The sequence below is a fragment of the Panthera uncia genome, assembly GCF_023721935.1.
Source record: "Panthera uncia isolate 11264 chromosome C1 unlocalized genomic scaffold, Puncia_PCG_1.0 HiC_scaffold_3, whole genome shotgun sequence".
In the NCBI taxonomy this organism is placed as follows: Eukaryota; Metazoa; Chordata; class Mammalia; order Carnivora; family Felidae; genus Panthera; species Panthera uncia.
The window spans coordinates 32,696,716-32,708,550 of record NW_026057584.1 but is presented as its reverse complement, the minus strand read 5'-3'; the positions used below and the strand labels follow the sequence as shown (position 1 = coordinate 32,708,550).

Below are 11,835 nucleotides of genomic sequence, written 5' to 3'. Positions count from 1 at the left end.
TTACTTCACAAGACCAATTTTCTTGGCTTCTGTTTCATATATATCAACAATCTCCACATTTTGACTATAAAAACTTCTGCTTTTTCATCAAGTACCATGGCAACATCATCTAAAATGCTCTGAGGTGAACTATGAACCATAACCTTAGAACAAACAAAATAAACTATTGTAGCTTCTTCTTCACCTATGTATTTTATAATTTTCTTATTAATCCATGGTCTAATCCATCATTCCATCAATATAGAATCCACAATAGACCAGTCCAGGGGATAAGCAAAGAGCTCAGGTTTGGCCATAGGGATTTTCTCAATGAGACCTTAATGTGTTTGAGCTTTTCTTCAGTGTTTACAGTGCCTTTGGCAGCATTTTTATCATCTTCACCATAATCCAAGGGAACTAGTTTCCTTTTTGGGGATACATCATCACTGTCTTCATCCTCAAATTTGTTAAAGACACTATCTATGGGGAGTTTCTTTCTCTTCACAGAATTAGGTTGACCAGGACTATTGGAAGCACCCAGTTTAAGACTTAGCTCTATTTTTGGCCCATGTTCCTCAAGTTGCTGTTGATCTGGTGAATTTTCATGAGGAATAACAGTACCACAAGGAGACTCATCCCCAACAGTGTTGGGGGTTGCATTGCCACTGGCAGAGGAAACAGATGGAGCAGAACTAATGGGCCTCAGAGTTGGTTTGAGACAGGGCTTTTGCTCCAACTCTTCTTCCTCTTCCATTGGTTCCTCCCATTTTTCTTCTTTTTCTTGTTTTTCTTCTTCCTCTTGCTCTGATTCTGGTTCTTGCTTTATCTGTGATTGCACAATTCAGCCTCTTGTTCCATCATCTGGATCCAGGTGCCCTTCAGCCAGAAAGGCACTGCCTGATTTCCTCTAGCTCTTCCTTCTCTTTTTCTGTCCCATTCATCTGCTTCCATTTCCTTTTGCCTACCAGGCAACCTTCTCTGAAGACCGCTTCCTCTGTAATATTTGGGATCGTCTCTATCATCATCATAATCTTCTAAGAATTCTTTTAGTCCTTTAGCTTCTTTTGCCATTTATCTTCTTCTTTCTTCTCTTTCAGCCTCTTTCTCATACTCCTGGGTTTTCTTCTGTTCTCAGATTTCCCAATTCTTAAGGTACTCTTGGTAAGCAGCTTCTTTCTCTCAGAGTTTTCTTTCAAGTTTTCTTTGTTCATAAGCATCTTCTTTGTCCTCTCCTCAGTCCCACTTCTTGTCTCTCTCTCTCGTTCCCATTCCTTTTCTCACTCTCACTCCTGTTCTCTCTCTCTCTCTCTTACCTGCTCCAGTTCCCTTTCATGATCTTGCTCTTTTCTCTTGATCGACTCTGATCTGATCATGGTCCTGGTCTCTCTCTTTTGTGTGGTCACGATCCCCATCCCATTCTCATTCCTGCCCTCGTTCCTTCTCCTTTTTCTATATCATATTCTTAATTGATATACAAACAGTTCTCATTTGACTGTTAAGTTGGATCTAACCTGCCTCTTACGGGGGTCCTGAAGGACATCTTGTGTGACTAGGAAATCCTAGTAACCTAAGGTTCTCAAAGGCGATGATTTTGCCCCCAGTTTTGCCCCCAGGATATATGGCTTTGTCTGGAGACAGTTTTGTTTGTCACAGCTGGAAGATAGTATTTACTGGGTAGAGGCCAGGGATGCTGCTAAATAGTCTATAATGAACAGGACAAAAAATCCAGTCTAAAATGTCAATAGTACTGAGGTTGAGAAACCCTGCTTTAAATTCATTGTCCTTTGGACTCTGAAAAGACAGCACAGTCAAAAGTCTAGGATTAAGGAGTTCTGGGTTCTAGTTTCAGTTCTGTTGACTACAAGTGGTGCACTGCAGGACAAGTCACTTAACCTACTTCTCTATCCTCTGTGCTTCCTACAATGTAAATTAGCTATGGATCTGTCCAGTACAGTAGTCATTAGCCACATGTGTCTTTTAAGTTTAAATTAAATAAAACTAAAAATTAATTTCCCTGTTGCACAAGTCCGATTGCAATTGTTTAATAGAAATATATGGCTAATGGCTACTACACTGAACAACACAGATGTGGAACGTTTCCATCGTTCCAGAAATTTCTTTTAAAAATGTTTTAACCTTTATTTATTTTTGAGAGAGAGACAGAGCATGAGCAGGGGAGGGACAGAGAGATGGAGACACAATCTGAAGCAGTCTCCAGGCTCTGAGCTGTCAATAGAGCCTGATGCAGGGCTCAAACTCATGGACCCCAAAATCATGACCTGACCCGAAGTTGGACAGTTAACCAACCGAGCCACCCAGGATCCCCCCCATCATTGCAGAAATTTCTGTTGAACAGTGCTTGTCAAGAATTTTGGTTACATTCAAATTCAGGCCTTGATTTTTCAATATTTAAAACGGACATATTGAATTACATGATCTCTAATGTAACTTCCAGCTTTCCAGTTTTGTGATCCCAATTTTTTTAAGTAAACTCTTTGTCACATGTGGGGCTTAAACTCACGACCCTGAGATCAAAAGTCACATGCTCTGCTGACTGAACCAGCCAGACACTTCTAGTTTTGTGATTCTAAATGAGAATACGTAAGTAATGTACCTTAATAAAATAATTATAAATTGGTGGCTAAGGAATTTTGGAAACACCCACATTCTAATCAGTGTAATCATAGAGTGTTTGTATTAGCATGTCTGACACTGAAGCTTAGACAATTTTATGGTACCTACCGAAAAGGTATGGACAGGACTTCCAGTTTCTGGATCAGCATGTAAAGATCTTGAAAGTCATCACTCCATCCTAATACCAACTGAAAAGCTGAACAAACAAAACAGCTTAGCTCCATCAGAGATGTGAGGTTACAGGATAAAAAACTACCCCCAAAATTGGAGCGACAGGCAAATACTGAGAATTACAACTTACCAGAGCAGAAATCCTGAGCAGAACCCTCAACTGGAACCCATACTGTGATAGGAAAATCTAAACTATAATTGATGAATTGCTGGGGGCTCAAAGCAGGTAAGTCTGAGAGTTAAAAACTCTAGGGGAGTGCAGTCATGGTGGGGGGCATAATTTTGTGAGTTTTATTTCTAGGAGCTCAACCAACCTCTCAAAGTAAATATTGCAGAAAAATCCCCTCATGGCTCTGGCAGGGGAAGGGGGAAAGGAACCCTTTTCAAATAACCAGAGCATTCTTTCTTTTCTTTTTAACAAGGCCCACCATCAAGAGAAATTATTTTGCCAGAGCCTAACTGATCCGGGGGTTAGGGAAATACCCAACTCCAGCCCACTCTAGCCATCCTTTCCCACTTAAGTGGGGGAAAAACTTAGAAACACTTATGAAGTTCACAGTTCAAAGGCACAAGCTCACTAAAGACTGAGACCTAATGATAGGACTATAGAAAGCTTCCCTTACCCTAACATCTTACCACCTCACTAAAGAAAAGTCCTATTTATTGCAGTTCCTTTTACCCAGCACATCACGTCTGGATATTAAAAATTTACAAGGCATACTAAAAGGCAAAAAACAATTTGAAGAGAGAGACTAAGCATCATAACCAGACTCATAATATGGCAGGGATGTTGAGAATGATCAGAAAGGGAATTTAAAAAATTGTGATTAATATGCTAATAGGTACAAAAAAGAGATATACAGCATAAACAGAAAGATGGAAATTCTAAGATTCAAAAAGAGATGCTACTGATCAAAAGCACCATAACAGTAATGAAACATGACTTTTATCAGTAGACGACATGGCTAAGACCCTTTGAGCTTGAGGATATGTTAATAGAAACTTCCAAAATGGGAAGCAAACAGAAAAAAGACTGAACAAATCAGAACAGAATATCCAAGAACTGTGGGACAACAACAAAAAGTGTAATGTGTGGAATGAGAATACAAGAGGAGGAAGAAAGGAACAGAAGAAATATTTGAAGCAATGAAGACTGAGAATTTCCCCAAAGTAAGGACAGACACCATATCACAGATCCAGAAATCTCAGAGAACACCAAGCAGGATAAATGCCCTCCCAAAAAAGCTACACCTAGGCATATAACATTCAAACATTAGAAAACCAATGATAAAGAAAAATCTTGAAAGAAGCCAGAGGGGAAAATATACCTATCTATAGAGGAGCAAAGATAAAAATTGCATCTGACTTCATTTCAGAAACCATGCAAGCAAGTAGAGAGTGGAGTGAAATATTTAAAGTACTGAGAGAGGGGCGCCTGGGGGGCTCAGTTGGTTAAGTGTCTGACTCTTGATTTCAGCTCAGGTCATCATAGTTCGAGCCCACATTGGGCTCTGCACTGACAGCGTGGAACCTGTTTGGGATTCTGTCTCCCTCTCTCTCTCTCTCTGTCCCTACCCCTCTTGCTCTCTATCTCTCTCAAAATGAAGCTCAAATGGATAAACATTAAAAAAAAACAACAAAAAGGAAAAAGAAAAAAAAAATAAAGCACTGAAAGAAAAAAACACCAACCTAGAATTCTGTACCTGTGAAATTATCCTTCAAAAGTAAAAGGGAAATAAAGACTTTCTTAGACAAAATAAATACATAAATAAATAATAGAAAAGGGAAATTCTTCCCTTGCAAGAAATGTTAAAAGAAGTTCTTCAGAGAAAAGAAAAATGATAGAGGCCAGATACTCTGGTCTACATAAAGAAAAGAAAAGCATCAGAGAAAGAATAAGTGAAGGTAAAATAAAACTTTGTTTTTCTTATTTTTAATTGATCTAACAATTGTTTAAAATAATAGCTACAATATGTTCAGTTATGTGTGTTTATGTATATATGCATATGCATGCTTATGTATAAGTGAAATGAATAATGCAAGGGATGGAGAGAGGAATTGGGAAATATTTTGTTATTATAAGGCTCTTGCAATGCCTGTGAAAAGTATAGGGTTATTTAAAACTGGATTTGGATTAGTTGTAAATGTATATTGCAAACTCTAGGCAACCACTAAAGAAAAAAATAGAGGAGAGGAATAAAATATTCAGTTAGGGGCACCTGGGTGGCTCAGTTGGTTAAGTGTCTGACATTAGCTCAGGTCATGATCTCACGGTTTGTGGGTTCAAGCCCCGCGTCGGGCTCTGTGCTGACACCTAGAGCCTGGAGCCTGCTTTGGATTCTCTCTCTCTCTCTCTCTCTCTCTGTTCCTGTCTTGTTCCTGCTCTCTCTCTCTCTCAAAAGTAAACGTTAAAAAATTTAAAAAAAGGGGCGCCTGGGTGGCGCAGTCGGTTAAGTGTCCGACTTCAGCCAGGTCACGATCTCGCGGTCCGTGAGTTCGAGCCCCGCGTCAGGCTCTGGGCTGATGGCTCGGAGCCTGGAGCCTGTTTCCGATTCTGTGTCTCCCTCTCTCTCTCTGCCCCTCCCCCCGTTCATGCTCTGTCTCTCTCTGTCCCAAAAATAAATTAAAAAAAAAAAAAAAGTTGAAAAAAATTAAAAAAAAAATAAAAGAAAATATTCAGTTAAAACCATAAAAGGAGGAAAAAGTGGAAGGAAAAATAGGAACAAAGAATAAGGGCAACAAATAAAATCCAGTAACAAAGATGGTACATATTAGTACACAATATCAATAATCACTTTAAATACCAATTGGCTAAATACACTATTTAAAAGACAAAGATTGTTGGGGCACCTGGGTGACTCAGTTGGTTACGAGTCTGACTTTTGGTTTCAGCTCAAGTCATGATCTCACAGTTTGTGGGTTCGAGTCCCACATTGGGCTCTGCACTGACAGTACTCGGAGGCTGCTTGGGATATTCTCTCTCTCTCGCTCTCTCTCTACCTCTCTCTGCCTCTCCCCCCTGCTCATGCATGCACTTTCAGTCTCTCTCTCTAAATAAATAAACTTAAAAAAAATTTTTTTTAATTGTCAAAGTGGATCAAAAAATAAGACTCAACTATATGTCATCAAAAAGCAACCCATTTTAAATACAAAAAGACCCATATAGATGAAAAATAAATGTATGGAGAAAGATAAACCATCCTAACACTAAATAAAAGAAAGCAGGAATAGCTATATTAATTTCAGATAGAACAGACTTCAGAGCAAGGAAATTTATCAGGGATAAAGAGGGGCATTACATAATGATAAAGGGGCCAATTATCCATGATATAATAATTCATAATTTGTATGTTCTTTTTTAAAATTTTTTTACTAATGTTTATTAATTTTTGAGAGAGAGAAACAGAGTGTGAGTAGGGGAGGGAGAGAAAGAAGGGAGTCACAGAAACTGAAGCAGGCTTCAGGCTCTGAGCTGTCAGCACCGAACCCATCAACACAACATAGGGCTCAAACACACAAACTGTGAAATCATGACCTGAGCTGAAGTCACACGCTTAACCGACTGAGCCACCCAGGCGCCCCCATAATGTGTATGTTCTTTTTTTTTTTTTAATAAAAAAAAATTTTTTTTTTTTAATGTTTAGTTATTTTTGAGACAGAGAGAGACAGAGCATGAACGGGGGAGGGTCAGAGAGAGAGGGAGACACAGAATCTGAAACAGCCTCCAGGCTCTGAGCTGTCATCACAGAGCCTAATGTGGGGCTTGAACTCATGGACCACCAGATCATGACCTGAGCCGAAGTTGGACACCTAACCAACTGAGCTACCCAGGTGCCCCCATAATGTGTATGTTCTTAACAAGAAAACATTAAGGGGCATCTGGGTGGCTCAGTTGGTTGTTTCCAACTTTGGCTTAGGTCATGATCTCACATTATGGGTTTGAGCCCCAAGTCGGGCTTTGTGCTGACAATGAAGAGCCTGCTTCAGATTCTCTGTCTCCCTCTCTCTCTGTTCCTTCCTGACACACTCTCTCTCTCAAAAATAAATAAATATATTTTTTTTAAAGGGCGGGGGAGGGGGGTGCCTGGGTGTTTCAGTCCAGTTGGTTAAGCATCTGACTTCAGCTCAGGTCATGATCTCATGGGGCTCTCTGCATCGGGCTGTCTGCTGTCAGCCCAGAGCCCACTTCAGATCCTCTGCCTCCCTCTCTCTCTGCCCCTCTCCTACTCCCTCTCTCTCAAAAATAAATAAACATAAATAAATAAATAAATAAATAAATAAATAGAAAACATCAAAATATGTGAAGAAAAACTAATAGAACTGGAAGGAGAAATAGATAAATCTCCTCCAAGTATATAAAAAATGGACAAATCCATCAGGCTGACCTAAGGACATAGTTGAACTCAATATCACCATGTTGATCATATTGGATATAGTTGACATCCATCAACTGCTTCACAAAGCAACAGCAGAATACATATTCTTCTCAAGTTTACATGGAAAATTCACCAAGATAGGCCTCATTCTGGGCCATAAAACACACCTTAACAAATTTAAAAGAATAGAAATTAGTGGAAAAGCTTTCTCCCTAAAGTCAGGAACAAGACAAAGATGTCCACTCTAACCACTTTTCTTCAAATAGTACTGGAAGTCCTCACCATAGCCATCAGAAAACAGAAAGAAAAGCCATCCAAATGGGTAAGGAAGAAGTAAAACTTTCACTATTTGCAGATGACATTATACTATATTAGAAAACCCAAAAGTCTTGACAAAGAACTACTAGAACTGATAAATGAATTCAATAAAGTCACAGGATACAAAATCAATGTACATAAATCTGTTGCATTTCTATACACCAATAATGAAGCAGCAGAAAGAGAAATTAAGAAAATAATCCCATTAAAGTGCACCAAAACCAACAGAATACCTACGAATAAACTTAACCAAAGAGATGAAATGTCTCCAACTCTGTCCAAGGGAAACTGTATTCTATCTACTACAATTGAGTATCTGCTTCAGTTGGTAGGTTGTCCATAATGGGAATGGTTGCATGTAGGTTATTATATAAGATATCACTACTTATCAAGTTAATCTAATTAATTTACTTGCTCTGAACCATGATGAAAAAGTAACTCAAAGATTATAATTTACCTATGTTAGTCTTTATTTTTTTTTCAAGTTTATTTATTTATTTTAGAGAAAGACAGGGAGAGAGAATCCCAAGCAGACTCCACACTGTCAGTGTAGAGCTAATGCGGGGCTCGAACTCATGAACTGTGAGATCATGACCTGAGCCAAAATCAAGAGTTGGATGCTCAACTGACTGAGCCATCCGGATGCCCTGATCTATGTCATTATTTCTTTGAGGTGATAATCCTCTGACTGATTTACATAAGTAGTCCAATTGTCTTGGCAGATGTAATTTTCATTGTTAATTAATTTAGTAACATTCTAAGGTTATATAGGTGAAGTGAACTGAGACTCTTAACCCTGTTATCAGAAGAGAAACTATTTGAGTACAGGACCACCTGGTAGATTAGAGAGGGCCATTTCAGTTCATGAGTATGCCCTGGTGAAAATAAAGTGAAACTTAACTAAAGTAGAATAGGAAGGATAGAAAGGGAGGTTAGAAATGAGAGCCATACCACTCAACATCAAATTACAGGAAGAACTGTCAATTATGGACCCCAACAGAAAAATCTTAAATTGGAAAGAATCACCAATTACAGTCCCCAATGGGGAAAGAGGTACATTGCATCTTCTACAAGAAATCAACTACCCCTGCAACTCAGCCAATGAGAAATTGTCATCATGAAGACCCCGTGCTTTTGTCCAATCAACTTGCATTCAGAACATTCCTTCCCAACTTCTTCCTGCTTCTCCATAAAATAATATTCCTCTCCTTTGTTTGTTGAACTTACCTATGGTTTTGCCATATTTTGCATGTTCTGAATTGCAATTCTCTATTATTCCTGGATAAAGACATTTTTACTGGATTTGCTTTTAAGGTTAACACATTTTGTCATGAAAATTAGGCCAGAAATATGATTTTAGTATAGCAAGGCCATGTTGTTTCAGAAGGTGACTAAGTAACAATTTTACTAAGGAAATATGTTCTTCAGGTGACAAATGTGTTGGCCTTGAGGTCTGCCTGAAGAAGAAGTGGCTACAGCTTCACTGGTGGAGACACCTAAGTGTTGATAAAAGACTCACTCATAAAACCAAAGCTTATCCCCACTCCAGGGAGCTACCAGAAGTCTCAGCACAGGAAGACTTTTGGCATCTAGCTGACACTAGATGCCATCTAAATGCAGAATTTGGGGGGCACCTGGGTGGCTCAGTCGGTTGAGTGTCGGACTTTGGCTCAGGTCATGTGATCTCATGGTTTCGGGTTCAAGCCCCGTGTCAGGCTCGGTGCTGACAGCTCAGAGCCTTGAGCCTGCTTTGGATTCTGTGTTTCCCTCTCTCTCTGTCCTTCCCCTGCTCATGCTGTTTCTCTCTGTCTCTCAAAAATAAATAATAAAAAAAAATTTTGAAAAAATTAAAAAAAAATAAATGCAGAATTTGGCAGACTCAAGAAGGGACATAGAATAATGACATGGAATAATAGACATATAGTGAAATAGATAATTTATTCCTTTTATTTTATAGTCTGCAAATATTTATTGGGTGTCTCTTGTGTATAAGACACTATTCAAGGGCCTGAAAGTATATAGCAGTGAATAAACTCGTGTTCATAGTGCTCCCATTTTACTAGGGGGAACTTACAATAGACAAATTATATGTCAGCTGTTAAGTGCTACAGTGAAAAATAGAGAAAGGAAGGGAAAAAAGGACGCTATTCTCTAAAAGAAGGTGAGGGGATGCTTTACTGATGTCCTAGTATGTTTGGGCTGCTATAACAAAATACCACAGACAGTAGATTACAATTTCTTTCTTCCTTTTCTTCATCTTTTCTTTTTCTTTCTTTCTTCCTCTTTTTCTTTCTTTTCTTTCTTTCTTTCTTTCTCTTTCCTTCCTCATTTCCTCCCTTCCTTCCTTCTTCTTTCCTTCTTTCCTTCCTTCCTCCTTTCCTCCATTCCTTCTTTCTTTCTTTGTTTCTTTCTTTCCTTCCTTCCTTCATTCCTGCTTTCTTTGTCTATAGGCTGGAAGTCCAAAATAGGGTGATTGTGTGAATGCCATCTTCCAGACTGGTTGTATTCTCACATAGTTGAAAGCTCACATAGGGAGCTCTGTGAGATCTATTTTATAAGAGTACTAATCCCATTCACTAATGCTCCTCCCTCATGATCTAAGTACTTTCAAAGGCACTGCTTCCTAATACCATCACCTTGGGGGGTAGGATATAAATTTTGAGAGGACCTGAACATTCAGACTATAGCAACAGATAAAGTGATTCTTCAGCAAAGGTTTGAAGATTGTGTGTGGACATTTGGGGAAGGAGAATTCCAGGTAGAGGGACAGCTTATGTAAAATCCCTGAGAATGGAATATGCTTTGTGAATTTTAGAAGCAGCAAGGAAGCCATTTGTCTGGACTGAAATAAGGGAAGGCCAGAATAGTTGGAGAAGGTAAAGAGGTAAGTGTGGGAGGAAAACACAGGTACTTTCTCGTTGTTTCAAGTGGAATGGGAAACCACTAGAGAGTTTTTAGCAGAGGAGTAACGTCTTATTTTTATGTTAAAAGACCACTTTGCTTACTGTGTTGAGAATAATGCATGGGTAGGGAGAGTGCATAGGCAGAGGCAGGATGACAAACTGGTATGAGATTATAATAACCTACAAAAGATTTAGTGGTAACTCACATCAGGGTGGTAGTGGTGGTGGTGTAGAAAAATGGTTAGACTCTGGATATATTTTGAAGCTATAACTGAAAAAATTAGATTGAATGTGAAGTATACAGGAAAGATGGCAAAGATACTTCTTAGGTTCTTGGACAGCACACCTGGAAGAATGGAGTTGCTAATTACTAAAATGGCAGATCCCAGAGCAAGAATAATTCCTCTCCGTTTCCTTGAAGTTTTCATATATTTTCACATATGTTCTTCACAACCAGAGAGAGATGCTGAAAAGGCATAATTGGGAAATAACTACTGGAAATTACTTTCAACTTTGCCCTCTTGCAGTGAAAGCAGGTATTAGTAGTAAAGGGGAGCACATAGCTGGCTAAGGCAGAAGAGAAAGTAACTTTTAATCTCAGGGTTGTGAGTTCAAGTCCCACATTGGGTCTAGACCTTATTAAAAAAAAAAGGCTATTAACAAACAAACTGTAAAGGAATGGGCATGGCTGTGTTTCAACAAACTTTACAACACTAAAACTTGAATTTCATCTAATTTTCAAATATTACTAAATACTATTCTATTATTTAAATAAAAATTTAAGTTTATTTTGAGAGAGACAGAACGAGAGAGAGAAAGAGAGGGAGAGACAGAGAATCCCAAGCAGGCTCCACGCTTCCAGTGCAGAACTGATGGAGGGCTCCAACCCTCAAAACTGTGAGATCATGACCAGAGCCGAAACCAAGAATTGGAGGCTTAACCAACTGAGCCACCCAGGTGCCCCACTCTTATATTATTTTAAGAATAGTACCAAGCAAGACACTCTGCAAAACCTAAAATATTTACTGTTCACAGTTTGCCAAGTTTTGGTACAGGTGAAAAGATGGGACATTAATTAGTTGATAATCTTGGTATGTGGGGTTTCATTATGCTAGTATAGAGTTGACATTTTCCTAATACAAAGTTTTTTAAATGTTTAGGTGTACCAAAGGTGATTTATCTTGTATGTCTTCCTTCTCATCCCCTTCCGACAAAAATCTCCTGAAAGTTGTCTATATCTAGTAAACGCAGCCGTTTGCCTTGTTTTTCTGAAAAAGCAAAAACTCTTCTGAAGCCTTCAGTAGTGTTAAAATAAGCACTTTGGATTGGACATTTCGTGACTGCGGAAGTAGAAAGCACAAGCGCGATTAAGGAAAAGACTTTGTTGTTCTTTTTCAGGGTGTGGGGATAGTTGTCTGTTTTCTTGTTATTATACACTACCAAGACCAATCCCC

The 11,835-nt window shown here is 38.8% G+C and overlaps 1 pseudogene; it reads right to left on the bottom strand.

Moving 5' to 3' along the window:
- On the bottom strand, nt 1-1,685 carry LOC125911299 (RNA-binding protein 25-like; annotated as a pseudogene).
- Nucleotides 1,686-11,835: the final 10,150 nt, after the last annotated feature.